The sequence below is a fragment of the Saccopteryx leptura genome, chromosome X, assembly GCF_036850995.1.
Source record: "Saccopteryx leptura isolate mSacLep1 chromosome X, mSacLep1_pri_phased_curated, whole genome shotgun sequence".
NCBI classification, from domain to species: domain Eukaryota; kingdom Metazoa; phylum Chordata; class Mammalia; order Chiroptera; family Emballonuridae; genus Saccopteryx; species Saccopteryx leptura.
Genome location: NC_089516.1, coordinates 130,661,259 through 130,689,064, shown reverse-complemented (window position 1 = coordinate 130,689,064; position 27,806 = coordinate 130,661,259). Strand labels below are relative to the sequence as shown.

General features: G+C 42.7%; 1 protein-coding gene and 1 long non-coding RNA gene across 3 annotated transcripts in view; one reads left to right on the top strand and one right to left on the bottom strand.

Annotated features, from left to right (window-relative positions):
• Nucleotides 1-27,806, bottom strand: part of HPRT1 (hypoxanthine phosphoribosyltransferase 1) — a 141,056-nt gene that overhangs the window by 44,857 nt on the left and 68,393 nt on the right. The gene's annotated exons all lie outside the window — the stretch shown is intronic.
• Nucleotides 779-6,677, top strand: LOC136385490 (uncharacterized). Of its 2 annotated transcripts, none has more exons than XR_010747834.1 (5): nucleotides 779-897; nucleotides 2,943-3,049; nucleotides 5,219-5,301; nucleotides 5,504-5,640; nucleotides 6,084-6,677. It is a non-coding gene; the product is annotated as an uncharacterized lncRNA (long non-coding RNA). The 2 variants fall into 2 exon arrangements; XR_010747835.1 differs by having other exon boundaries at nucleotides 5,215-5,301.

The window sequence follows — 27,806 nt, the reverse complement described above, 5'->3', positions numbered from 1 at the left end:
AAGGGGATCACCTAACCCTAGGGGCCTTTGTCCCTGAGTTTGGCAGGGCAGTCCCGGCAAGTTTGGACTCAAACGGCTAGGGAGCGCCGCACTCACGCGGCTGGGGGCCTTCCCAACCGCTCCCAGGCCCCCTCGGGAAGCACAAGGCTAAGAGCTTCGCTCAGCCACCTCAAATGGCACCGAGAGGGGACCGCTAGCGCGGGGTGGTTTGCGTGGTGTAGGTCTCTGGGTGAGTGCTGCACTACCTTGTGTTCTTGGCTTTGCCATTTTCCATTTTCTCTTCTTTTTCCCTGAGCCCCCGCTATTCCGCTCTGGATCGGCTATTCTGGGCGCCCTGCACCCTCTTCAGCCCTTCCCGTCCTTCCCGGCTGCAGGCCAAGGAGGTGGCGTTGAGTGCGTGCACAACCCCCCTCCCCCCTTCCGCCCCGCAGCCTGGGCGCAGCCGGGCGAGCGGGGGCGGAGCACGGACACTGCGTGGCCACGCCCCCGGGGCCCGCTTTTTCTAGGGCCGCTCCCAGGGCCTCCCCGCTGGCTGCTCCGCTCCCGGTTCTCGGTAAGCACAGCTCCAGCCCCTCGCTCTGCTCCGCCTCTGCCACGCTGCTCACCCAGCTTCTGCCAAGCCAGCCCGAGCGCGCCCTCCGCGCCGCCACCCAGGCTCCCTGCCCCGCGCCCCGCCGCCCCCCAGCTCCTGCCCGGCTCCCCCTAGGGCCTCCTGTCTCGCTCTGTGCCCCCACCCCACCCTTCCTTCCTCCCTCTCTTGATTGCTTGCTCGCTAGTTCTCTAGTTGTCAGACGCTGTAGCAGCTTCGCAGGAAAATCCCAGAAACCTTTGCAAAAAGCTGAGAATGAAATTTAAGAAGTTCTTCGATTTCGGCGCCATTTTCGAGTGGATCGAAAGGTGACATGCGATTTTTAAAAAGGGTTTTGTTGGTTGGGGTTTTCCCCCCACAGTAACGTGGGTTGTGGCCGAATGAAAAAAAAAATCTGGTGACAATGATGAAAAAGTTTTGTGTTGCTTTGGTGTTATAAACCACATTTGCGGGCCGGGTACAAGCGAAACAGACCTTGAAAGTGTTTAGCTCATGACTGTGGCCGGAAAATTACTAGAAAACGCGCTGGAAAAGAAGCTGACATTGAGGGGCGGAGAAAGAAAACTGAGTAAGGGGTAATGTCCGATTGTCAGCTTTGCCAGGGTCGGGTGCGACTGCTTTTGACAAACTGTAAGTGGATTTTTCGCGGTTCTTCTTTGTAAGCAGTAAAATAGCTCCTGGAAACGTGTGATTAAATTTGCATTCTTTTCCCAATTAAACCTTTCAGAGTTGTTTAATTTTCCCTGTAGGAAACTTGACATCGGGAAACTTTGGCATGAATGTGCCCAGGGAAAGACATAGTGTGTTTGGGACGAGGGGAGAAAACCTCTGCAAAATTCGGGCCAACGTTGTAAAATATGAACGGAGGAAGAGCTGTCTTCCAGGGTTTGGCCAAGATCTGAAGTGGGTGGGGTTACGGGCAACTCGAAAGTATTGATTCTTTGTCTATTGTATCAATGGCTAACCCTCCCCTAAAGTGACAAGATGCCTCTTTGTCATCTCTTTTCGTAAGTAAATTTCACTCTAAGGAGAAATCTGTAGAATCCGATCGTGAGGTGGCTTTTTACGAATGTAAGTCGTTGTACCGTTCCTGGGAGAGAAGAAAGGGGTTAATTGAAGGGTACAGATTAATTCGATTTCAGCAAGCAGTTTGCAGAGCAGTCTGGTAGAAACCTTCGCCTTCGACACTATGCTATTTTGAATGAACTTTTGTTTTTCTAAGTAGTCAACCAAGGAAATGTTAAATTAGGGATGACTTGAACATCTGATGTAATGGTTCACATATTTGTGTGGAACTGAAATATGTAAATGGGAGACGGTTGTTGAGTCTTAAAGTATAACTACATATGCTAAACATGTTTTCTTTTTCTTTTTAAGGGCAACCAAGGACGTTTTTCTCTATTTATCCCAAAAGTCAATGTAAACGTTGTAAATAGCATGGCTGAAACAAGATGGAATTTAGAGACAATTAATTGTGTGTCTCGATTTAGGGAGTGGGGTTATTATTAATAATTTTGTTTGCCAAGACATAGTGTATTTGCCAACACTGGATCTCAATCTGATGTGATCAAATTTGTGCTTAGTCTCACTAAATACTCTGCATATTATGTTAACTAACAAATAGGACACATCATGTACTAGTTTTGAAAACAGATATAACTTTTAAATGAACCAAACAATAGCAGGCTTGTCTACTTTAAGTATCTATTACTTGTATTGAAATGTATTTTAACTTTCAAAACCATTAGAGTTTTGTTTTAACTTTCAGGTTTCTGATTGAGGGTTACAGGTCGTTTCTTCTGTGCTTAATTGAATCTTTCATTTAAACAGTGAGAGGATGCATGTAAATTATTGCTAATGTGTGTCCGTTTTAAAAAGGAAAAAGTGCTATCTAATAAGTTAATCATTAAGGAACATGCACAGTGCCGGCCATTTCAGGACCTGAAGGACTTTCTGTAGAGCTGCTTGAGAAAGGAAGGGGTCATTTGACATGAAGTATTTCAGTGATTTAATTGATGTTTTGTTAGGTGACATTGAACAGTATAAATTATAGACAAAATTTGAGTGACCAGTTTCACATGTAAAGAGCCAGGTATTTCATCTAGACTGTTATTCTCATTCTTTGACACCTTTAAAAATTACTCAAAGCATGGTGTTTGCTGTGAGAATGAAGCAGTGGCAGGTTAAAGAGGACTCTGATGCTTGGGTGGGGGAGGGATTTCTATTTCCCAGCTATCCTATATGTTAGAATCAGCTGAGGTGCCAGAGACATTTTGGTGACCTCTTTTAAGTCAATAAATTAAAAGGTTTTGGTTTTTTTTGTTTTTGTTTTAATGGGGACATTCAATGAGAGGACTTCTAATGTGCAGCAGGAAGTAGTCTCATCAAAACATTGAAGCTGGCAAGAGTGATCCAGATGTTGTCAAACTGCCTCAATTTATTTTATTGTTACTTTCACAGGTAAGGTGGTTTTACCACTCTAATTCTTATTTCCCATCCTTCTGCTTCTCACCTGTATACTTTTCCAAGATTCATCTTCTGGAAAAAGAAATTGAGAGTCACACCCTTCACTCTACCTGCTGATCCTGGAAATCCCACCGTGAATTCTAAAAAGTACTGTCTATTTGGAATGAAGTGTCTTCATCACAAGTTTTGCTTCATCCCTCGCCAGTGGGCAGGGCGGGACCAGGCTTTCTTCCAGTCACCTTCTTTCTCCACCTGCAGGCACTCCAGAGCGATCCTCCTTCGTTGACTCCGAGGGGATACAGCAGCAATTCATGTTTTGAAGTGCTTTAATGATTCAAAACGTGAGGCGCTGCTATACCCCCTCGAGGGGAAGTTGGAAGGCAGGGCTCTGCTGGACATGCCTGCTCCCCAGGCCAGCTCAGCAGCAGGTAGGTGGGCGGGGGTGGTTGGGGGGGCTTTGGTGTCTCTTTCTCGGTGGCTAGCTAGTTGCTCTTCTCCCATGAAGTACCTCCGGATTCCGGGAGAGAGCCACTACTCTGCGGGAGCTTGCGGCCTTGGTGGGGGGCAGGGCGCTCCCAAGACGGACGTGATTCCCATGCTCAGCCATGCCCTAGCAGCGGGAACAGTACTGCAGTGGGTGACTGGTATTCTGGAGTATTGTTTCTGCTGCCCGGGCAAGGCTGGGACTTCCTTGGGAGCCCACTCACCAGGTAAGTGCCAGTGCAGCGCCTACAGTGTCTGCCCCAGAAGCTTAGCACGTTAGTCCATCTGCCTGTCTTTGAATATGGAAATGAGTGTCCATGAATGGTACTTTATTTAGCGCCCTTTTCCCTACCCAAGGAAAATCTCAGCAATTGATCACCCTTTCTAGACCACTTAGAACGCCACCCACACGTCAAAAACCTGGCAAAGAGTACCTCAGACCCCTGCAACGAAATGGGGGCAAGGGGATTGAAAAAAGAGTAAGAAGGAACAGGAAGGGGTGGCCCACCGCAAGCGGTCTCCAAGCTGTTCTGCAGCTCCTGGCAAACAGCCTCATGTCCTGCACATGGAAAGGACTTTGGAGTCAAGGAAGGATGAAAGTTCCTGGCGCCTTCCTCTCCCTTCCCCCTAGCTGTGTTTCAGGGATGGAGTGGTGCTCTAGTTTGAGCGGTGCAGAATCTGGAGAGAGAGGGTCCTTACAGGCCTGTGACTTCAGGCGACATGAGAAGTGGCTGACCTGTCCAATCTGAGGCCTGCAGGGAGAGTAGGGCCTAAGGGGATGGCTCGTGAACGAGGCTCTGCATTTCTAGCTGCTTCTTGTCCTCTCCCCAAAAACCTGGTCCTGAAATTTCACTCCAAAGGCACTGTCCCAAGGTCACTATGGGGTGGGGGGGCTTTGCAGAAGGCTTTGTTCCACTGGCAAGGCAATGGCTTGACTGTTCCGGAGAAAATGGCAGCACCTCAGCTGTGGACTCGGGCCCTTCAGAGCCTCCAAAACTCGGTATTGTTGCTAATTAGTGATTCACATCTATCGACCTCTAAAGCCACCTTCACCCTCAATGGGGGTCCCAGTAGGCCAGGAACTTGCCAGCCAGCCTTGGAAAGAGAGGGTTCATTCTCTGGCTGAAGGCTCCCTTTGCCTGTGAAAATCACTGTTATTTATTTCTGACCTGGTGAATTGGGGGCTAAAGGACTGTTGCCAAAGAAGAGGGAGGTGTGGAGCATTTCCATGCTCTATGTTCTCTTCAGAGAAACAAAACACAAAACACCCTCTGGTCTGGATGGCTGCCTGGGACTGATCCTCTCCAGGACCGGCCCCCAGAAGGGCTTGGGCCAGGGGAAGCAGGAGTTGCAGGGGCCCTGAGCAGGGTGGGTATTGGGATCCGCTCTCCCAGACCCCCTTGTGCCTGGTGGGGTGGGGTCGCAGTCACAGGGCAGTTTGAGGCCCTGCTGGGCACCGCAGACCCTCAGGCTCCCAGGGGCGCCACCACTAGTGACCTTGGCCAAGCCCGGCTTAGCCCCGCCTTAGCCGTTATCACCAGGTCTAGATGGCAAATGGGTTGCCACCCTCATCTGTCTCTGCACTTAGGGGTGATGAGGCACCTCGAGGCTGCCTTTCTGCCTCTCACCTACTTCCTTTCTCCCTTTCTCCCCACTCTGTGCCGGTCCCCCTCAAGCCAGAAGGAGGCCAGGTGGCACCCAGCCCTCCAGAGGACCGTGCCTGCACCATCCAGCTCCCTCCAGTGGGCACCTGCAGGACCCAGGTGAGAGACCCAGCGGGTTGCAGTCCCCGAGGGACAGAGGGCAAGGATTAAGTGATCCGGGGCTAGGGGGCGATGCCTTCCAGAAGCAAAGCGGCCTTTGCCCAGGGCCTCCAAGAGGCATCAAGACCCAGGGCGTCCAAACAGCCCTCTGACTCCATGGTGCCCTTTTCTGACTTCAAATAGCTTGCACCATTATTCACAGGATTGAAGTTCAGTGTGCCTAGATTTTCCTCCAAGGACAGAAATGTGAATAAAGCAATATTTCAGCCAAAAATCTGTGTCAATTAAGAAGATGGCAATTTGTTCCAGACTATAAATTCTCTTTAACAACTCTCTAAGGTATTATTTTAAATTGTTTTTCAACATTGCTAAATGTGCATCATAATGTGTAAGAGACCTGTGTTAAAGAAGTCAATTTACATAGTCAGCTGATTAATTGATCCAATGTTACCTTCAAGGAGGCACCTTTCCAGTGTTTTCTCATTTTTTTCCAACCCAAGTTGTTTGTTAGTGAGAAAGCTAAGTGCATAAGGCATTGTGTTAAGTTTATTAGGCAGACGAGGCCCTTAAACTAGGAAAAGATTTGTCCAGCTCTAAACTTAAAACTTCACATTTCTATAAGTTGTGGGACAAGGCATACAAGTTGCTTTTATAATCTAGAATTGAACACATATTTTTAATTAATCACAGGAATATTTCTAAGGCATCCAGAATCTCCAATTAGCAGTACTGACTGGTTTTTTTTTGTTTGTTTTTGTTTTGTTTTGTTTTTTGCAACAAAGGAACACTAACTACATCAACACTCTTGACCCGGATCTGGACACAGAAGATTCCTGTTTCAAGAAAATACAATTGTCTCTAAAAGTCTGTAATTTATATGCATTTAACTTACTAGGTATTGAAAACCACCCAAGTGTCCCACAGCATGGGGTAAAATATAATCAATCCCTCAGTGTAATATTATACGTTCTTTAAGAATGTTATTGGAAAATGTCTGATGATCTGTAAGTTGAAATGACACTCTCCCACCATTTCTTTCTCCTTGCTGCTCCCCCATAGCCATGCGTCTGTGTTCCATTTGGCACATGACCTTGTTTTTCCCGCCAAATGAGTCAGTCGTAATGGGAATGTCAATTTATTTGAACAGATGTGTGTCAATGTTACTTGGAAAACTAGATGCAAATAACCAGGGCCACAAAAAAAGGCAGCAGTTGCAACTCTGTAAAAATGTCTGTGTGCACACAGACAAAGACCAAAGTGGAACCCAAACAAAACAGGAAAACAGTTGGACATGCTCCAGCGCTGGGAGATGGAATGATTGTATGCTGTTTTTCATTTCCGTTCATACGGGCAACTGTCCAATTAAAAAGACCTAATAAGGACTCTGCAGTGCAAATTATTTCTGTGGATTGTTTAACTCACCATACCTATCAAGTCGTCAAGGTAGATGGGACAGCAGAGAGCTGGGTTTATCCTCACGCTTTATCCCCATCCTGGACTACAGAGCCCAAGGCAACACTTAGAAAATACCTGAACCCAAACAGGCGAGGGTTAATTTCTCGGCAGCTTTCCTGAGAAACTGAGCAACATGAAAATAAAAACAGGTTCCAAACACATTCTTTGGAAGATCACAGAAATATTACTGATACACATTGAAGACTGAGTCAAGGGATATATCCAACTTGACATACATTTTTGAGCTCTATTTCCCCATTGGCCTGCAGTGTAACATTCTCATAACCTTAGAACTTCATATATGTATTTGTAGTTAGAATGATTACATTACTCTTAACTGAAACAGTATATATACACCAGTTCTAGCAAATGTGTATCTATCTCCTTGCCATTCTACCCCTCATTCATCTCTGCCCATTAGTTTACTGGTCAAATGAACAAAAATTTCTTGCTCTTTTTAAAATTTCACCTATGTGCCCTGTTTGCCTCCGTCCCTGGCTCCACAATTGACCTCTTTGGCTTAGACCCTTGTGGGGACTGTAAACTGAGCCATTATGGAGAAGCCATGAGAAGACTTCCATCTCCTTTGGCTTTTCAGGCACTGGAGCACTCCCCTTACACCGCTAGTGTGCTCTATAATCCGAGTAGTGGTGGGGGTTTGGGAGGTAGGTTTGGGATGTGGCCCTGGGAGCTGTGAACCAAGTCACTGAGAGTCTTGATTGTTTTGAAGTGTGATTCTCCCCAAGAAGCTTCCTCACCTGTTACCATTCCCACCCCCGTCTTCCCAGACCAGACTGTTATCCCAAATCCCAAATACAAGATCTTTTAAAGGCCTGGCCACAAAAAAAAACACAATAATCAAAATCATAACTCCAACATCTCACTTTTATATCTTGCTTTTACGTGTTTCTCCAAATGCTTTCATATTTTCTACTTGCAACAACCTCAAGAGATAAATAGGATAAGGCAGTAAAAAAATACAGACAATAAAACTGGAGGTCTTGGGGGTTAAAAATTTGTTTGAGGCTAATTTGAGACCTCTTCCTCCAGACCTTGTGCTAGAAGGATGTACAGTGGTGCCTAGAGCAGGAAATAGAGTTGAATTAATTTGGTTAGAAAAAATTGAGGTGAAACGGATTAGTTTTATGACAAGCTTTTTCCTACATACTGGACACTTCTTGGGTGAGGCCCAAGACTGGCCCAGGATGAGTTGAAAGTAACTAAATTACCCAACTGTATACAAGTAGACATGCACAAGCCCCTTCCCCCAAAAGGAATGATTTTAGTTTATTTAAATTTTCTGGCCCACAGTTAGTACTTTCTATAGTTTCAACCAAATGGAATATTCAGCCATAGGGGTTAACTTACTCAATGGAACCTTTTACAGTCATTACAAATATTTATAAAGACTATACAGAAACCTGAAAAATGCTTATGATATCAAGTATTAAAAATCAGGAGCATAAAATCATATGGACACCATGATTGAAATGTGTGTCTCTATAGGAAAAGAAACTAGAAAGAACATGTAACAAACATACTTGTTGCTAAGGTGGTGGGATTCAAACTAAAGTTTTTCTTTCTTTACTTTTCATGTTTTTGTTACACCATGGGTTTTTTTTTTGTTTATTTCTTATTTTGTAACATTGTCAAACATAATTTTCTAAAAAGTCTTTAGGGGTCATGGCAACATGAAAATTTTGGGCCAAGGATGCACAGACCTCAGACATCTCGGGGATCATCATGTCACGAGATACCACTGTGCACTTGTGACAGATTGATAACTGAAAGGTCTGGGAGCCACTTATCTTCATAGCAGTACAACTGGTAAGTATTACAAGACCAACTGAATGACAAGATCAAGAGAATAGTAGGCCCCGAAGAAGGAAGAAAATGATTGCCATGGTGGGAGGAGGGGGACATAAGTTGTATTTTAATAGTTCAATGGGAGGTGGGGCTGTCAACCTTTGTGTCCATCATTATTATTTTAAGTTTCCTTTCAATAAGTTGAAATTATATAAGGAGTAAGATTTTTATATCCATGCTAAAATGTTAAAACAATTTATGTTCAAACAACTGAAAAAACATTAGCTATAAGTATTACAGGCTCTGGGTCATCTTCAATATGTTGAGTTCATTTGGTCAGTCAAAAAAAAAAAAACCCATAAAATTACATGAAAAAGCCACAGAGAAGTAATATATAAAACTGTTCAGTATTTTTAAATATGAAAATTGGGGGCATCCTGAGTTACCAACAACAAAGGATTTGGTAAATAAAATATGATGCCTCTAATATGTGACATGAGAATGTGCTCCTGATGAAATATTTGGTGATAAAAGAAAAGTATACATTTTTGAACTGGTTCCATCAAGCAATCTAAGCATATAGGGAGCATTTGGTATGCAGCGTTGTTTACATATATAGCTGAAAGGCTGGGAAGAAATATACCAAAACTTTAATAGTGGTTATCTCTGAGTTGTGGAATAGTAAGTGACCAAAGAAATATGCTAAACTATTTTTGCAATGTGTTCCTAATATGTAATATTAATGTATCGGAAACATTTTGCATTTCTAGTTCTGTATCAATGATATGGAAAGATTACTAAGAGGAAATCCACCAAAAGTCTGTCAGAGAAAGATGCTCAACTATTTTTGTGATGTGTTCCTAATATGCATGGTTTTCTATCAATATACAGATAAAAAGCTAGAGAGAATAAACTAAAAATCTTATAATGGCTATTATGGGTTGTGATATGACAAAGTGATAAAAGTAAGATACAAAATTATTTTTGCAATATGTTTCTGAATATGTAATATAAGTATATTGGGAACATTTTGCATACATAGTATTGTATCGATATTTAGGGAAAAAAGGCTAGAAAAAATATATGCCAAATTTAATAGAGGTTAGTTCTGTGTTCTGGTATTATAGATAATAATATCTGGGTTTCTTTTTATACTTTTATGTATTTTCCAAGTTACACTTGTATAAACAACAGAATGTATTACTTTTATAGAGATAATAAAACATTTTAATTTTAAAAAGAGATTTTTTTTTAATAAAAAGACATAGACTCCTGACCTGAGGACAAGGAACTGGGAAAGACTTCCTATTTGGACAACAATGGGCCTAGAGTACATTTTTAAAGCGGTCTGGGCAAAGCCTACACAGCTTCAGTTGACTCTGCAGTGCAAGCGTGTGTTATCATTTGCTCTTGACAAAGCATAGACAAAGTATAACTTTAAAATATAACCATGACAGAGTAATAATAGTAATATTTCTAAACAGACTGCTTGCTATCTCCTATCCAGTCAAAGTAACACTTTAAGAAGTACAGAGAGTTGAAACAGGCTCCTTTTCCTCCAGGAGCAATTTAGGATGGTGGGACTTGGAGGCTTGTCCAGGGTCTCAAGACATGGTAGCCCGTTTGGGACATGTCTGAGTCAGGAAAACAACTTACCAAAAATCTAACTCCACTTAGCTAACTTTTGAGAGTTGTGGATAAAGCCCCCTGCATTTTCCCACCAATTCTGCTGAGCTCCTTGACAACCCTGGTATTGGAGAACACATATAACATCCAAATTTACAGTTTCCATGTTCTATTAAGAAAAACACAACTATTTGAAAACCTACCAGGCCTACAGCCAGACAAGACACCTATTAAGTCTTTGAACGTTTCTTGATTGCACTGACTTGGACAGATAGCATTAGAAGAGAACCTAGGCTTCTCCTCATCCTTTTAGAAGCACTCTGGGGAAACTTTTTCCCTTAGAGAATTATTTGCACTCTGTAGCAAGTCCATAACACTAGACATTTCTTCAAAATATATCCATGCTCTTCCTGAAAGCAGAAGCTGACATTTTGGGGCAAAAACATACTTCGAAAAACGGCCTTTCAATTTCCTGAGGCCATGTCCTTCCTTGTTCTGCTTAAGAATGATCATAAAACCAAACTTGTCCTTTTGTGAATTGAGTGATCCTCTTTAAGTCTTTCATAAGCATTTTTCTCTGCCACATTCTATCAATAAGACATTTTTTTTCTGGGTGCCTAGCTCTGTGCTACTAACTTATGAGGAGAGGAGGGAACAGGAAAGAAGGGGAAATTAAGGTGATACTGAGTCAGAGCAGCCTTGAATACAGGAATCCTTTCCTTTGCTACTGGGTACAGAGCAGACATCCGTTGGGACTTTGACCTTCTTCTGAGCCAGATGGGACCACACAGAGAATATGCTTGGATCAGCCAAATTATCTAGTGTCGTCCTTTCTCCTAGGGTTCACATTGGTCCCTGCTAGACAAATAGACAAAGAGTAGGGAAAGGGGAAGAGTATGGGAGGGCCATCTTCCTAAATGAGAGAGAGAAAGACAGAGAGAGAGAGTGCCTTAATACAAGCATTGATTTTAAACTCTTTATACTTGACGGGGGGGGGGGGGGGGAAGAAGCTCCAACCTCTGAATTTCTGAACCAATAAATTGTCCTCGAATTTGGTTAGTACAGAGAACACTCCTCCTAGTTGGAAGATTGCCAAGATGGGAGGGGGACAGGGAGCACCGAGGGAGGCACAGAAGGAGCTAGAAGTTGCCCTTTGCTAGCTAACAGGGTCACTGCAACCCCTTATTTTACAGAAGAGGAAACTGAGTTGCAGAGAGAGGAAATAACTTGCAGAGAAGTCATGCAGAGAATTGGTGACAGTTAGAACTTGAACCTTGACCTTTAGGGCCCTCTCCACTGTAATCCACTGTGTCTAAAGGAGTGACCCAGGAAGACATTATAAAGGATATAGGACTTGATGAGCACCTTGCAGGTGGGCAAGGCCAGAAGAGGCCGAGAGGGTAATGGAGGACATTCTAGGCAAGGGAGAGTGGGTGTGGTATGATATCAGGGCAGTCAGGAGACAGGTCTGAAAGAAATTAAGGTCAACTCTGGCTTCTCAAATTGGGCTATACAGATCCTTGAGGGTACAAGACAGTGTACCAAGAGGTGCATAAAAACACACAGTACTTAATGGCACAACTTCTTAGAGCACAGTTTTGTTTCAATAGTGAGTTCTTTAAAGCATTATTTTTTTCTGTTAAAACAAGCAAGATTCAAAAAGATGAAACCAAGACCTCAAAACGATTTCAAGATTGTTACTGGGTCCTGTGGGCTGTCCCAAGACACCCACTCCAGCCTTATTCTGAGGGACTATTAATGCACTTGTCTCTAGACATTTCACTTTTTGTTTTTATTGCCACTACCAGGGACCTCACCTTCTGATAACAGCTCTTTCCTTTGATGAACTGCTCCTTCTTGGCTCCAATCACAGTAAACTGCTTTATCTTCCCACCAGGTGCATGACCCAGGTGAGGGCAATGGTCTCTTATGCTTCTCTCACGTGACCCTAGCCTAACCAATGACAGTACTTCCCTGGGGATTTTTTCTTTTTTTTTTTGTATTTTTCTGAAGCTGGAAATGGGGAGAGACAGTCAGACAGACTCCCGCATGCGCCCGACCGGGATCCACCCGGCACGCCCACCAGAGGCGAAGCTCTGCCCCTCCGGGCGTCGCTGTGCTGCGTCCAGAGCCACTCTAGTGCCTGGGGCAGAGGCCAAGGATCCATCCCCAGCGCCCGGGCCATCTTTGCTCCAATGGAGCCTTGGCCGCGGGAGGGGAAGAGAGAGACAGAGAGGAAGGAGGGGGGGTGGAGAAGCAAATGGGCGCTTCTCCTACGTGCCCTAGCCGGTAATCAAACCCGGGTCCCCCGCACGCCAGGCCGACGCTCTACCGCTGAGCCAACCGGCCAGGGCCTTCCCTGGGGATTTTTAAAAAATGTTAATGGAGATAGTACTTTTTCTGCAGTTGAAGCTTGGAGCTGTATGTGGCTTGCCCTCACTCACTTGCTCCTCCATGTCTATCACTTGGAGGAGAGGCAGCATCAGCAGGAGAGAATAAGAACAGCATTGCCCACAGAGCACATGAGGGCAGCAGGGGATGAGACAGAGCTAGAGATAGAATTAGAACTAGGGCTAGAGATAGAAAGAGAGACATAGATAGAAGAGTGATAATGTTGAATCCTTGGGCCTAGGTCCCTCTCGAGGAGGGACCAGGTTGACCAGCACTGCAAAAGTGGGCGGTTTTTATAAAAAGGTTCATCATCACAGGCCTAGGTGGTTCTGAGGCCAGCTATACTCCTTGTCTCTCTCAGTTACCAAAGCATGTATTAGCCTTTTTTTGTTTAAGCTGGTCTCACTTATTCACTTAACAAATACTTATTGATACTTGTTGACCATATTCTACTGCTAAGCACCATTAGAATAGTGGTGTGGACAAGAGAGCTGTGGACAAGAGACAATGACGCTGTACTCTCAAGGAGTTTACATTCTAGATTGATTTGTGCTTCTGTTGCTTGCAACTGAAACAGTACTGCCTGCCCAATCATGCAAGACTCTATATGTTAGGCTAAGGACCGGAGAAAGGCTGTACTACAAAACAAGGGAGAGTTTTTGAAAATCCTTGAGGAGAAAAATCACAAGATCTTTCACACAAATCTAAATTTGAGGCAGGCCAGGTTGCAAAAAGCAACTATAGAAAGGCTAGAGTGGCTGGAACTTGATTTGCTCCATTTTTGAAATACCCTCATGAAGAGGATAACATACCTAAATCCAAGTCCCTGAGATGAAACCACTTTGAAAAGAAAAGAAAGTGCTTTCAGGAAGTGCTCCAGGCCCAGCTGTTTCAGCACTCCCTCACCCACCTTGGTCAGTTGGCTCAGCCTTCACTGGCCTGCTCCATTCTCCTGTCCTTGGCCTCTGTGCTACCCAGATGTCTGCCTGCATCTGGACATATGCATACCTGACATAATTCACTCACTAGAACATGTTTGCTGAAGGGAAGACCCATAGGAACTTCCACTTATGCGGTCTTCTCCCCAGTCCAGCCGACTGCGACTTTCAGACCCATTCCAAGTGCTTCCTCCTCCAGAGGTCCTCCTCTACTGCCCCCAATCCCACTGAAACTCCTTTAGATTCCTGCAACACCGATGGCCAGAAGCTTGCTCATAGTAGATGTGAATTTTTCAGGTGTGCCTCCTGCAATTCAGTAGGGAGCTGCATAAGGGCTAGAAGCAGGCTCCCCTTCCTCACTTCCAAAATGGAGCTTCCCCCTGGGTGCCTGACACAGCAGAGGGCATGGCCAACCCAGATTTGTTGATGAAACTGATAGTGAAAACAGCTCAGGGATAAAGATGCCCAAAGTCTTTGGCCTGGGATAGAACTGGTTTAGGCCTATTTTATTGTCATAATTATCAGTAGTATCCCTTTTTACTTTCAAAAATGTCCCATGATAAAATGTATTGTTACCAACTCATCTGGGCAGTGTACCAAAGGGGCTATTGTCACAGCTAGGTTGAAGTGGCTCCTAACATAGGACAGAATATTTATAAAATCAGAACAGTGCTATTTTGTGATTCCATGCTCTGTCATTTGGAACTGAACATGCTCCTTCTAGAGATCCAGAAAGTCTTGCTTACCTGGCTGTGTCTGGCTCACACATGCTCTCTAGCACATGAGTCATTAAAGCCACAGTCCAGTGTGTCACAAGACTCAGATATTGCTTCCACATTTTCACACAATGGGTCTGTAAAATAGCAATCTTATACCCCACAAAGAACAGAAAGGCACACAGACTCCGGTTCAGGATTACAACAAAATCAAAGGCAATCATGAATAAACTGCAAGTCCAACAACTAGGGAAAACTGCTAGTTGATGACTTTTTTTTCCAGCCCTTAGCTTGTGAAAGTTGGCTTCAAGAAAGTAACCAGAAGGGAGGGAAATTTTAAAAATTCCCATCACCTTCCCATTTTCTTATTTACCTCTCTCTCCTCAAAATCATGGTTTTATTCAGCCACTGCTCCTCACACTCAAATTGCGATGTTCTGTTTGCCTAGGAAACTCACATTCTTCTGAGTGGAGTGTATCCAAGACAAGCAAGTTCCCTTTTGGTGGGTTACAGGGGCCACACTTTTTACATTACCTCTACTAGGCTATGGGGTCTGTGTCCTTTCACTTCAAATCTGGGCTGGCCTAAGTGACCTGTTGCCCCATGTGGCAAAAGTGGCCTTGCAGCTTACACCTGGGTCTCTTAGAGCCTTAAGCAACCAAGTAGTAATCCAACTCCTCTGAGAGAGTTGTGCTGGAGAAACCATGGAGAGATGCCAAGAAGAGGCCTTGAGACTCCATTGAAGAGAAAAAGATTCCAGGCAGCCCCACTGATCCAGCCCCCAGAGGTTCAGGTCATCCCAGCTGAGTCCCCAGATATCACAAGTCATCCCTGCTAAATCACAGATTCCTAAGCAAAATAAATTATTATTACGGGGAGCAAGAAGTATCAACCCATAGTTTCACTTTAGTTGTTCATTGATCGCTTGTCACATGTGCCTTGACCGAGCAAGCCTGGGGTCTCAAACCAGTGAGCTCGGCATTCCAGGTCAAGGATCTAGCCACGGCACCACCACAGGCCAGGCTGGTTACTATTGTTTTAAATAACTAGGTTTTGCCCTGACAGGATACCTCAGTTAGTTAGAGCAATGTTCTGATACACAAGAGTGGCCTGTTCAATCCCCAGTCAAGGAATGTACAGAAACAGATTAATGTTTCTGTCTCTCTCTCCCTTCCTCTCTCTCTGAAATCATTGTTTTTAAGTTAAATTAAAAAAAGAGACAAAGTTTTGGGGTGGTTGTTGTATAGCAATCAATAAACAGGACATTGTTTGCCAGTATTGATTTATCACTTCTTGTAGCATAGGTCTGGTGTGTTATTATAGCTCTAGGAACTTAAGAAGTGAGAATGAAGAAGGACACAGCAGGTTAGGGAACAGAGAACCTGGTACTGTTTGTCACACTCTCAGTGTAATAATGTATGAGCACTACTAGTGGTAGGTGAGAAAATGGTTAAGACTGTAAAGAGGAAAACTTAAAAAAATAGTACTACGTGTTTATTTTATATATCCTTTCATTTATAGCAAGTGTTTACCATAGTGAAATCAAATCATACTTTTTTTCTTTCTTTATTCTTTTAAGTGAGAAGCGGGAAGGCAGACAGACAGACTCCCACATGAGCCACACCAGGATCCACCTGGCAAGTTCACTGCTGGGTGATGCTCTGCCCATCCAAGGCTGCTGCTGCTCTGTTGCTTGGCAACTGAGCTATTTTAGCGGCTGAGGCAAGGCCATGGAGCCATCCGCAGTGCCGAATTGGGGGGGGGCAATTTGCTTGAACCATTTGAGCCATGGCTGCAGGAGGGGAAGAGAGAGAGACAGAGGAGGGGTGGGAAGGGTGGAGAAACAGATGGCCGCTTCCTTTGTATGCCCTGACCGGGAATGTAACCTGGGACTTCCACACACTGGGCCTATGCTCTACTGCTGAGACAACCAGCCAGAGAAATTATACTTAAAACAAATTTATGTCATACCCATTAGGATGGCTACTCTGAAAAAACAAAAACAAAAACAGAAAGTAAGTGTTGGTAAGGCTATTGAGAAATTGGAACCCTAGTGCATTTCTTGTAAAATGCTACAGCTGCTGTGAAAAAAACCACATGGTAGTTCCTCAAAAAAATTAAGCATAGAATTACCATATGATCCAGCAATGCCACTTCTGGGTATGGACACAAAAGTAATTAAAAGTAACAGACTCAAGTAGATATTTGTACATTATTGTTCACTGCAGCATTATTCACACTAGCCAAAAAGGTGAAAACCCAAATCACATAAACAGATGAATAAAAATGTGGTCTACCATATGATAAAATTATTATTCAGCTTTACAAGGACACTCTGACATGCTACATGGATGGACCTAGAGGACATGCTAAATGAAAAAAGCAAGTCACCGGACAAATACTCTGAAATTCCCCTTACACGAGCTGTATCACCTATGTGAGGGGTCAAACTCCTAGAGATACTAATTCTGGAAGCTAGTTGCATTCTTCAACCACCCATGAGCATAGTGAGCACCTGCTAAGGTTCTCCAAGTTGTGTTGGGCAGAGGTCCCCACAGAGGAGGAGCCCCCTTGGCACAGCACATTTAGTATAAGACAAAACAGACTCTAAGGTTTTACCACAGGGCATCTGTATGGTCCGTAGGGGTGAGCTCGGACCCCCCACAGGTGCCCAAGGATTCCGGCCTCTCCCAAAATGCAGAGCATGTGAAGGACTCCATGACTTCCATCCTCTGGGTAGCCCCACCTGATGGCCACTTCTGATGCCATGAGGATGGCAGACGGCAGGGTAGCACATTAAGAGCCAGGGCTTGCCCGGGTTGAATCTGGGGCAGAAGGCCCAGCTGCCTCGACTCAAGGGTGATCCCACAAGTACTTTTCAACCTCTGAACCCTGATGCACTGGATACCTGAGAGGGGGAATAAGGAGGGGGGAAATCAAAGGGTGCCTACTCAATGCTCACCCTCTGTGGCCACCCGCAGGTCAGTGAACCTAGCTGGCCATGTGGGGAATGCATGTGGCGAGGCCGCTTAGCACGGAGTATCTGGGCCCAAAAGGGTGAAAGCAGACATCAGCATGGAGTGGGAATGAATTATGGGAAATCAGTTCTTGGTAACACAACAGAGCTAAGGATTGGAGTGCTTTGCCAAACTCAAATCAGAATGATGATCTGAAGATCTAAATGAATAACTCTACACCTTCACCCCCAGACTCCCAACTCAGTTCCTAGAATCCTGTCAACCTGGTTTATATCTCCCAGGCAAGAGATTGGATGTTACTCTGAGTAGACACCTCTGGTGCCTCTTGTTCCTTCCCCATGGGCCAGCTCTGATTTCAGCTGTTTAAGTGCACCCTTTTGTACAAGATCAGATGACCTCATACTGGCAGCCTTTGACCTTCAGGGAACATTATGTCTTTCTGCTGTCACTTTTAAGGCCACATCTGATGCTATATGCTATGGTCTAAACATTTGTGCCTTCCAATCCCAAATTCATATGCTGAAATTTAACCCCTACAATGATGGTATAGAAGGTGAGGCCAGACTGACCAGGCAGTGGCACAGTGGACAGAGCATTGGACTGAGACGCTGAGGACCCAGGTTCAAAACCCTGAGGTTGCCAGCTTGAGCTCTGGCTCATCTGGCTTGAGCACAGGATTTTTGGCTTGAGTGCGGGATCATAGACATGACCCCATGGTTGCTGGCTTGAGCAAGGGGTCACTGGATTGGCTGGGGACCCCAGTCAAGGCACACATGAGAAAGCAATCAATGAACAACTAAGGTGCCACAACTAGGAGTTAGTGCTTCTCATCTCTCTCTCTTCCTGTCTGTCTCTCTCTGTCTGTTCCTCCTACTCTCTCTATCCCTCCTCCTCCCCCAAAAGAAGAAGAAAAAAGGTGAGGCTTTAGGGAAATAATTAATAAAGAGGGTAGAGCCATCATGAATAGGACTAGTGCCCTTATGAAAGAAGTTCCAGGAAGATCTCATGTCCTTTCTGTCATGTGAGAACAGAGCAAAAAGATAGCAATCTAGCCTGACCAGGCAGTGGCACAGTGGATGGACAGTCAGACTGGGATGCAGAGGACACAGGTTCGAATCCATGAGGTTGCCAACTTGAACATGGGCTCATCCGACTTGAGCATGGGTTCACTAGCTTGAGCCAAGGTCGCTGGTTTGAATATGGGATCACAGACATGACCCCAAGGTCACTGGCTTGAGCAAGGGGTCACTGACTCTGCTGTAACTCTCAGGTCAAGGCACATATGAGAAAGCAGTCAATGAACAACTAAGGAGACTAAGAAGCCCCAACAAAGAATTGATGCTTCTCATCTCTCTCCCTTCCTGTCTGTCTGTCCCTAACTGTCCCTCTCTCTGCCTCTCTCTGTCTGTGTCACACACACGAAAAAAAAAAAAAAAGAGAGCAATCTATGACCAAGAAGTGAGCATCATCAAACACTAAATCTGCCAGTGGCATAATCTTAAGACTTCTAACACCCATAACTATGAAAAATAAATTTTTGTTGTTGAAAAGCCAGTCTGTGATGTTTTGTTATATCAGCTTGAATGGAATAAAACATTGTAAGAGACCACCTGGGTTACATTTAAGAGCAGCCTGTATAGGTGGTCAATTAACAACCCAGGGTTAACCCTCAACCAATGGTCAGGTGGGAGCTAGTGTTGAAATATTCTAGCTTCCTGTTCTTCACAGATCAATTCTATGTGGCCTCTGAATTGAGGACCAGGTTCCCACAGGGGTACCCTCAATACTGCAATTTCGACTTTTCTTCATTCCCTGTGTCACTTCCTCGGCTCCTTCACTCCAAAATCCTGGGATAAACTGAATAAACTACCTGCTCTCAAATCCTTTTCTCAGTTCTGCTTTTGAGGGAATCCAAATTAATATACTCTCCATGAGGGGAGGCCATTATGAAATGTCTGTATCCTGCTTCAATCATTCTAAAGTGAAGCCAGTGGATAGGCCCCACCCATGCCACAGAGCTACTTAGTCAGCATTTTACTGTCTCAGTCATAAGTATGGGCCATTGCTCAAGACTGAGACTAGAGTGAGGCAAGTGAGGAACCCAGGGTTCAAAAAAAATTTTTGTTTTCTTCTTTTCCAAGTGAGAGTAGAGGAGATAGACTCTCGCATGCGCCCTGACAGGGATTTACCTGGCAACCCCCATCTGGAGTCATGCTTGTAATCAAGCTATTTTTACCACCCAAGGCAAAGGCTTTACAGAGCTATCCTTAGTGGCCAGGGCCAATGCGCTCAAACCAATTGAGCCATGGCTGTGGGAGACAAAGAGGGGGGCGGAGACACAGATAGTCGTTACTCCTATGTGTGCTCTGACCAGGAATTGAACAAAGGACATCCACATACTGGGCTAATGCTCTACCACTAAACCAACCAGCCAGGGCCCAGGGTGCAAAAGTTAAGGACAGAATCGATCTCAGGTGCTGACTGTGCACTTGCATTGGTCTGAAAATGGAACGCCTCCTTGGGTGTCCCGTTTGTCTCAACTCACCCTAGTCCTGGCTCTGGTCAAGATATTAGTAAAGGGAGATGACGTCAGAGTAATGGCGGGGTAGGAAGCGATACCGATAAATCTCCCCCAAAACTCAACAAGATCGTCAACCAGAAACAGAAAAACCTATATACTTGGAGCCTCCAGATGCTTTGCAATACACCCAAAGGTATGGTCGAGTGAAAAATTGGCTAAATATATAACCAAACCCCGAAGGAAATAGGGAGTAAGAAATGCTCCACCTTCCTCACTAACCTAAACAGGGCGGCTTTCTCTGGTAACTGTGAATATAGAAACTGAGGCGGGCAAAGGGGGTGAATAGATCCAGGCCGCGGCAAAAACGGCCAAACCAGGCTGTGGCACGGAGATCCAAGCCGAGGAAAAACTGATCCTGTGGCAACCCGGGCAATACAAGCTAACACTTGTGCCAAACCCAAACAAAGAAAGACAAGTGGGGCGGCCATATTACCCGGTCTCCTGGTCGGCGTGCCTGCAGTTAGTGGGCGAGAGATTTCTTCCTAGGCCCCGAGAGTGGGTGCCCGTGTTGCCCCACGGAGAGGCAGGGTCAGAGGCCTTTCTGTGGGCCGAGGGCAGAGTCTCTGGGCAGCCCCAGTGCCCTGGGAAAGCCACGCACGGGAGGGAGTGAGAACTAATTCCAGCGGTGGAGATTTTCCGTGCTGGAGGGGGTTTCACTCAGAGGGAAACGCGGCCGGCCTCATATCCTGGTTTGCGCGCGCAGATAGTGAATGAGAGATTCCTCCGAGTGCCTCGGCAGTGCACGCCCGTGTTATAGCACAGAGGGACAGAGTCAGGGGCCTTTGTGTGGGCCAAAGCAGAATCTCGGGCCGCCCCAGCGCCTTGCAAAAGCCGCGCACGGGGACGGAGCGAGACTCAATTCCAACGCTGCAACTTTTCCCTGCGGATAGGGGTTTCACTCAGAGCGTGAGACTGCTGGCCGGATTTCCTGGTCTGCGCGCGCAGCCAGTGAGTGAGAGTTTCCTCCAAGCGCCCCGGAAGTGGGCGCCCGCTGCTGTTACCGGACAGAGTTGCAGACAGAGCCAGAGGTGTTTGAGTGGGCGGAGAGCCCGCCTGATTATGCTAGCAGCTCTGACTGACTGAGCCTTACCCAGAGCCCTGTGCTGAGTGGAAATAGAGTGGGGAGTTGCCAGCTCTTTGAGCCTCTTACTATCCAGGCAGAGGCAGCAGAAACCCCATAGCTGGATTATCAGGCTACTAATTGAGGAAGAAAAGACTAGGAGAAAGGCTCCAGGAACACGGACTCTCTCACTGTCGGAGCCTATAAATGCTAATGAGCCTCGACTGCCAACGAGACTAAAGCACAATACATGACATTGCCATAGAGACTTATCAACTGCAAACCTCTACCTGAGCGTGCCAAAGGGGCAGAACCCGGGGTACAGAGTCACCGACCAGGAAGAGGGAGAGAAAAGAAAAAGCAAGAAGATAACCTCTCAAAATCAAGAATAATCTGCAGACTTTATAACCTATCCCATTTTATTATATTTGTTCGTTTGTTTCTCTTATCTTCATTCTTGATACTTTTTTTCCTCCTCCAATTTGGCCGATTAACTCTCTGCCGGTCTTACTCTCTCCTCTCCTCTCCTTGAACTACACTACCCATAAGTGTTACATTATCTTTTCTCTTCTCTTCCTTTCTCTCTATGAGGGTTGCACTCCAAAACCCTTAACTCCCTCTCTCTCTCTCTCTCCTTTCTTTTTTATTCTTTTAGTGGTTCCATCTTTTTTTTTCTCTCTCTCTCTTTCTTTTCTCCCTCTATATTAGTTTCTTCCTTTCTCCTTTACATCTCCTCTCATTCAAACCTCAATAACAAATTATCTTATCTGGGACTCAAACTTATGTTTGTGGCATTTTGGGGGATTTTTACTTCACCTTTTTAACTCACTAGCAGTGCTCCCATCCCTGGCTCTCCATTTTATCTAGTTCTTGTTCCACTAAATACAATAGTAATTTTTTAATTTGTCCCATTTTTCCATTTTCCTCTTATTCCTCTCATCATAACTCTTAGACAACCAACACCTAAAAACAAATCATTTTATTCTTGACCCAAATTTTTTCCTTATTTGCTTTTTGTGGGTCCATACGCTCTTTTTTTTTCTTTTTTTTTTTTTTCGTTTTTCTTTTTTTTTTCATTTTTTTTTTTTTTGCCCCTTTATTACTTTTCCCCAATTCAGGCGCTCCATCACAGGCATTGTTTGTTATAATTCACAGTTCACCACAAGATTTTCTCAAGAAAGAGGGGAGAGGAGAGGAGAGGAAAAAAGGAGGGGGGGAATAATTTCCTTTTTTAAAATTTTTTATTTTATTTTATTTTTCTTTATTTCATTATTAATTTTTTTAAAAAAACTCTTTTTGATTCTTTATTTTTTTATTATTTTTTTAAACTTTTTATTCTTTATTAAATCTCATTAACACTATCAACAAAACCACCCTCAGATGCCATTAAGGAAGAGAAAATCGAATATCATGGATACAAAAGAAAGAGAGGTAACACAGCTAGATGAGGAAAAATCTATGGAGAAAAAATTTAATATATTGGAAACCTTGGAGCTAAAATATAGAGAATTCAAGATAGAAATCCTAAAAATCCTCCGAGATATACAAGAAAACACAGAAAGGCAATTTAGGGAGCTCAGAAAACAACTCAATGAACACAAAGAATATATGTCCAAGGAAATTGAAACTATAAAAACAAATCAAACAGAGATGAAAAACTCAATTCACGAGCTGAAAAACGAAGTAACAAGCTTAGCTAATAGAACAGGTCAGATAGAAGAGAGGATTAGTGAAACAGAATACAAGCAACTTGAGGCACAACAGAGAGAAGAAGGAAGAGACTCAAAAATTAAAAAAATGAGATAGCCCTACAAGAATTATCTGACTCCATCAGAAAGAATAACATAAGAATAATAGGTATATCAGAGGGAGAAGAGAGAGAAAATGGAATGGAGAACATACTCAAACAAATAATAGATGAGAACTTCCCAAGCCTGTGGAAAGAACTAAAGCCTCAAGTTCAAGAAACAAACAGAACTCCGAGTTTTCTTAACCCCAACAAACCTACTCCAAGGCATATCATAATGAAATTGACACAAACCAACAGCAAAGAAAAAATTCTCAAGGCAGCCAGGGAAAAGAAGAATACAACATATAAAGGAAGGTCCATTAGATTATCATCAGATTTCCCAGCAGAAACTCTACAAGCTAGAAGAGAGTGGACCCCAATATTTAAAGTCCTAAAAGAGAGGAACTTTCAGCCAGGAATACTATACCCATCAAAGCTATCCTTCAAATATGAAGGAGAAATAAAAACATGCACAGATACAGAAAAGATGAGGGAAGTTATCATCAGAAAACCCCCACTCCAGGAATTACTAAAGGGGGTTCTCCAATCAGATACAAAGAACAAAAAAAAAAAAAAACAGAGCCACAAGTAAAAGCTCCAAGAAGAACACAATAAAACCAAATTTAAACTGTGACAACAACAAAAAGAAAGAGGGGGAGAAGATGGAGATTAACAGTAGCAAAGGACGATGGAGTGCAAAAGTACTCACAAAATAGTTCGCTACAATGAACAGGGTAGGGACCCTTTTCATTACTCAAAGGTAACCACCATTGAAAAAACCACCACAGAAGCACATGAGATAAAAAAGATAGCAACAGAGGAAAGATGTATGGAATACAACCAAATAAAAACAAAAGATAGAAAAACAAAAGAGAAGGATTAAACAAGACACAAAACTAACAGAAAGCAAGATATAAAATGGCAATAGGGAACTCACAAGTATCAATAATTACACTAAATGTAAACGGATTAAACTCACCAATAAAAAGGCACAGAGTAGCAGAATGGATTAAAAAAGAAAATCCAACTGTATGCTGCCTACAGGAAACTCATCTAAGTAACAAGGATAAAAACAAATTCAAAGTGAAAGGCTGGAAAACAATACTCCAAGCAAATAACATCCAAAAAAAAGCAGGTGTAGCAATACTCATATCGGATAATGCTGACTACAAGACAGGAAAAGAACTATGAGACAAAAATGGCCATTTCATAATGGCTAAGGGGACACTGAATCAAGAAGACATAACAATTCTTAATATATATGCACCAAACCAAGGAGCACCAAAATATATAAGACAGCTACTTATTGATCTTAAAACAAAAACTGACAAAAACACAATCATACTTGGAGACCACAATACACTGCTGACGGCTCTAGATCGGTCATCCAAACAGAGAATCAACAAAGACATAGTGGCCTTAAACAAAACACTAGAGCACCTGGATATGATAGACATCTACAGGACATTTCATCCCAAAGTGACTGAGTATACATTTTTCTCCAGTGTACATGGATCATTCTCAAGAATTGACCATATGTTGGGCCACAAAAACAACATCAGCAAATTCAGAAAAATTGAAGTTGTACCAAGCATATTTTCTGATCATAAAGCCTTGAAACTAGAATTCAACTGCAAAAAAGAGGAAAAAAATCCCCAAAAATGTGGAAACTAAACAACATACTTTTAAAAAATGAATGGGTCAAAGAAGAAATAAGTGCAGAGATCAAAAGATATATACAGACTAATGAAAATGACAATACGACATATCAGAATCTCTGGGATGCACCAAAAGCAGTAATAAGAGGGAAGTTCATATCACTTCAGGCATATATGAACAAAAAAGAGAGAGCCCAAGTGAACCACTTAACTTCCCACCTTAAGGAACTAGAAAAAGAAGAACAAAGACAACCCCAAACCAGCCGAAGAAAGGAGATAATAAAAATCAGAGCAGAAATAAATGAATTAGAGAACAGAAAAACTATAGAAAAAATTAATAGAACAAGGAGCTGGTTCTTTGAAAAGATCAACAAAATTGACAAACCCTTGGCAAGACTTACCAAGGAAAAAAGAGAAAGAACTCATATAAACAAAATCCAAAATGAAAGAGGAGAAATCACCACGGACACCGTAGATATACAAAGAATTATTGTAGAATACTATGAAAAACTTTATGCCATTAAATTCAACAACCTAGAAGAAATGGATAAATTCCTAGAACAATACAACTTTCCTAGACTGAGTCAAGAAGAAGCAGAAAGCCTAAACAGACATATCAGTAGAGAAGAAATAGAAAAAACCATTAAAAACCTCCCCAAAAATAAAAGTCCAGGCCCTGACGGCTATACAAGCGAATTTTATCAAACATTCAAAGAAGACTTGGTTCCTATTCTACTCAAAGTCTTCCAAAAAATTGAAGAAGAAGCAATACTTCCAAACACATTTTATGAGGCCAACATAACCCTCATACCAAAACCAGGCAAGGATGGCACAAAAAAAGAAAACTACAGACCAATATCTCTAATGAATACAGATGCTAAAATACTAAACAAAATACTAGCAAATTGAATACAACAACATATTAAAAAAATAATACATCATGATCAAGTGGGATTCATCCCAGAATCTCAAGGATGGTTCAACATACGTAAAACAGTTAACGTAATACACCATATCAACAAAACAAAGAACAAAAACCACATGATCTTATCAATAGATGCAGAAAAGGCTTTCGATAAAACACAACACAATTTTATGTTTAAGACTCTCAACAAAATGGGTATAGAAGGAAAATATCTCAACATGATAAAGGCCATATATGATAAACCATCAGCTAACATCATATTAAATGGCACTAAACTGAAGGCTTTCCCCCTTAAATCAGGAACAAGACAGGGTTGTCCACTCTCTCCACTCTTATTTAATGTGGTACTAGAGGTTCTAGCCAGAGCAATCAGACAAGACAAAGAAATAAAAGGCATCCATATCAGAAAAGAAGAAGTAAAGGTATCACTTTTTGCAGATGATATGATCCTATACATCGAAAACCCCAAAGAATCCACAAAAAGACTACTAGAAACAATAAGCCAATACAGTAAGGTCGCAGGATACAAAATTAACATACAGAAGTCAATAGCCTTTCTATATGACAACAATGAAACAACTGAGAAGGAACTCAAAAGAATAATCCCCTTCACGATTGCAACAAAAAAAAAATAAAATACTTAGGAATAAACATAACAAAGAATGTAAAGGACTTATATAATGAAAACTATAAACCATTGTTAAGGGAAATCGAAAAAGATATAATGAGATGGAAGAATATACCTTGTTCTTGGCTAGGAAGAATAAATATAATCAAGATGGCTATATTACCCAAAGCAAAATACAAATTTAATGCAATTCCCATCAAACTTCCAATGACGTTTTTTAAAGAAATAGAGCAAAAAATCATCAGATTTATATGGAACTATAAAAAACCCCGAATAGCCAAAGCAATCCTAAAGAAAAAGAATGAAGCTGGGGGCATTACAATACCTGACTTCAAACTATATTATAGGGCCACGACAATCAAAACAGCATGGTATTGGCAGAAAAATAGACACTCAGACCAATGGAACAGAATAGAAAGTCCAGAAATAAAACCACATATATATATAGTCAAATAATTTTTGATAAAGGGGCCAACAACACACAATGGAGAAAAGAAAGCCTCTTCAATAAATGGTGCTGGGAAAACTGGAAAGCCACATGCAAAAGAATGAAACTGGACTACAGTCTCCCCCCTGTACAAAAATTAACTCAAAATGGATCAAAGATCTAAACATAAGACCTGAAACAATTAAGTACATAGAAGAAGACATAGGTACTCAACTCATGGACCTGGGTTTTAAAGAGCATTTTATGAATTTGACTCCACAGGCAAGAGAAGTGAAGGCAAAAATTAATGAATGGGACTACATCAGACTAAGAAGTTTTTGCTCAGCAAGAGAAACTGATAACAAAATAAACAGAAAGCCAACTAAATGGGAAATGATATTTTCAAACAACAGCTCAGATAAGGGCCTAATATCCAAAATATACAAAGAACTCATAAAACTCAACAACAAACAAACAAACAATCCAATAAAAAAATGGGAAGAGGATATGAACAGACACTTCTCCCAGGAAGAAATACAAATGGCCAACAGATATATGAAAAGATGCTCATCTTCTTTAGCTATTAGAGAAATGCAAATCAAAACGGCAATGAAATACCACCTCACACCTGTTCGATTAGCTGTTATTAGCAAGACAGGTAATAGCAAATGTTGGAGAGGCTGTGGAGAAAAAGGAACCCTCATACACTGTTGGTGGGAATGTAAATTAGTACAACCATTATGGAAGAAAGTATGGTGGTTCCTCAAAAAACTGAAAATAGAATTACCTTATGACCCAGCAATCCCTCTACTGGGTATATATCCCAAAAACTCAGAAACATTGATACGTAAAGACACATGCAGCCCCATGTTTATTGCAGCATTGTTCACAGTGGCCAGGACATGGAAACAACCAAAAAGCCCATCAATAGATGACTGGATAAAGAAGATGTGGCACATATACACTATGGAATACTACTCAGCCATAAGAAATGATGACATCAGAACATTTACAGCAAAATCGTGGGATCTTGATAACATGATACGAAGCGAAATAAGTAAATCAGAAAAAACCAGGAACTGTATTATTCCATATGTAGGTGGGACATAATAGTGAAACTAAGAGACATTGATAAGAGTGTGGTGGTTACGGGGGGGAGGGGGGAATGGGAGAGGGAAAGGGGGTGGGGAGGGGCACAAAGAAAACAAGATAGAAGGTGACAGAGGACAATCTGACTTTGGGTGGTGGGTATGCAACATAATTGAACGACAAGATAACCTGGACTTGTTATCTTTGAATATATGTATCCTGATTTATTGATGTCACCCCATTAAAAAAATAAAATTATTAAAAAAAAAAAAAAGATATTAGTAAAAAAAAAACCAAAAAAACAAAAAAACCCTCTAAGATTAAAAAAACAAAAAAGAAATTCAACTGAACAGGAAGTAATGCACACAGCAGAAAACAACTTTACTTTTTTAAAGTTTATTGATTGATTTGAGAAAGAGAGAGAGAGAGAGAGAGAGA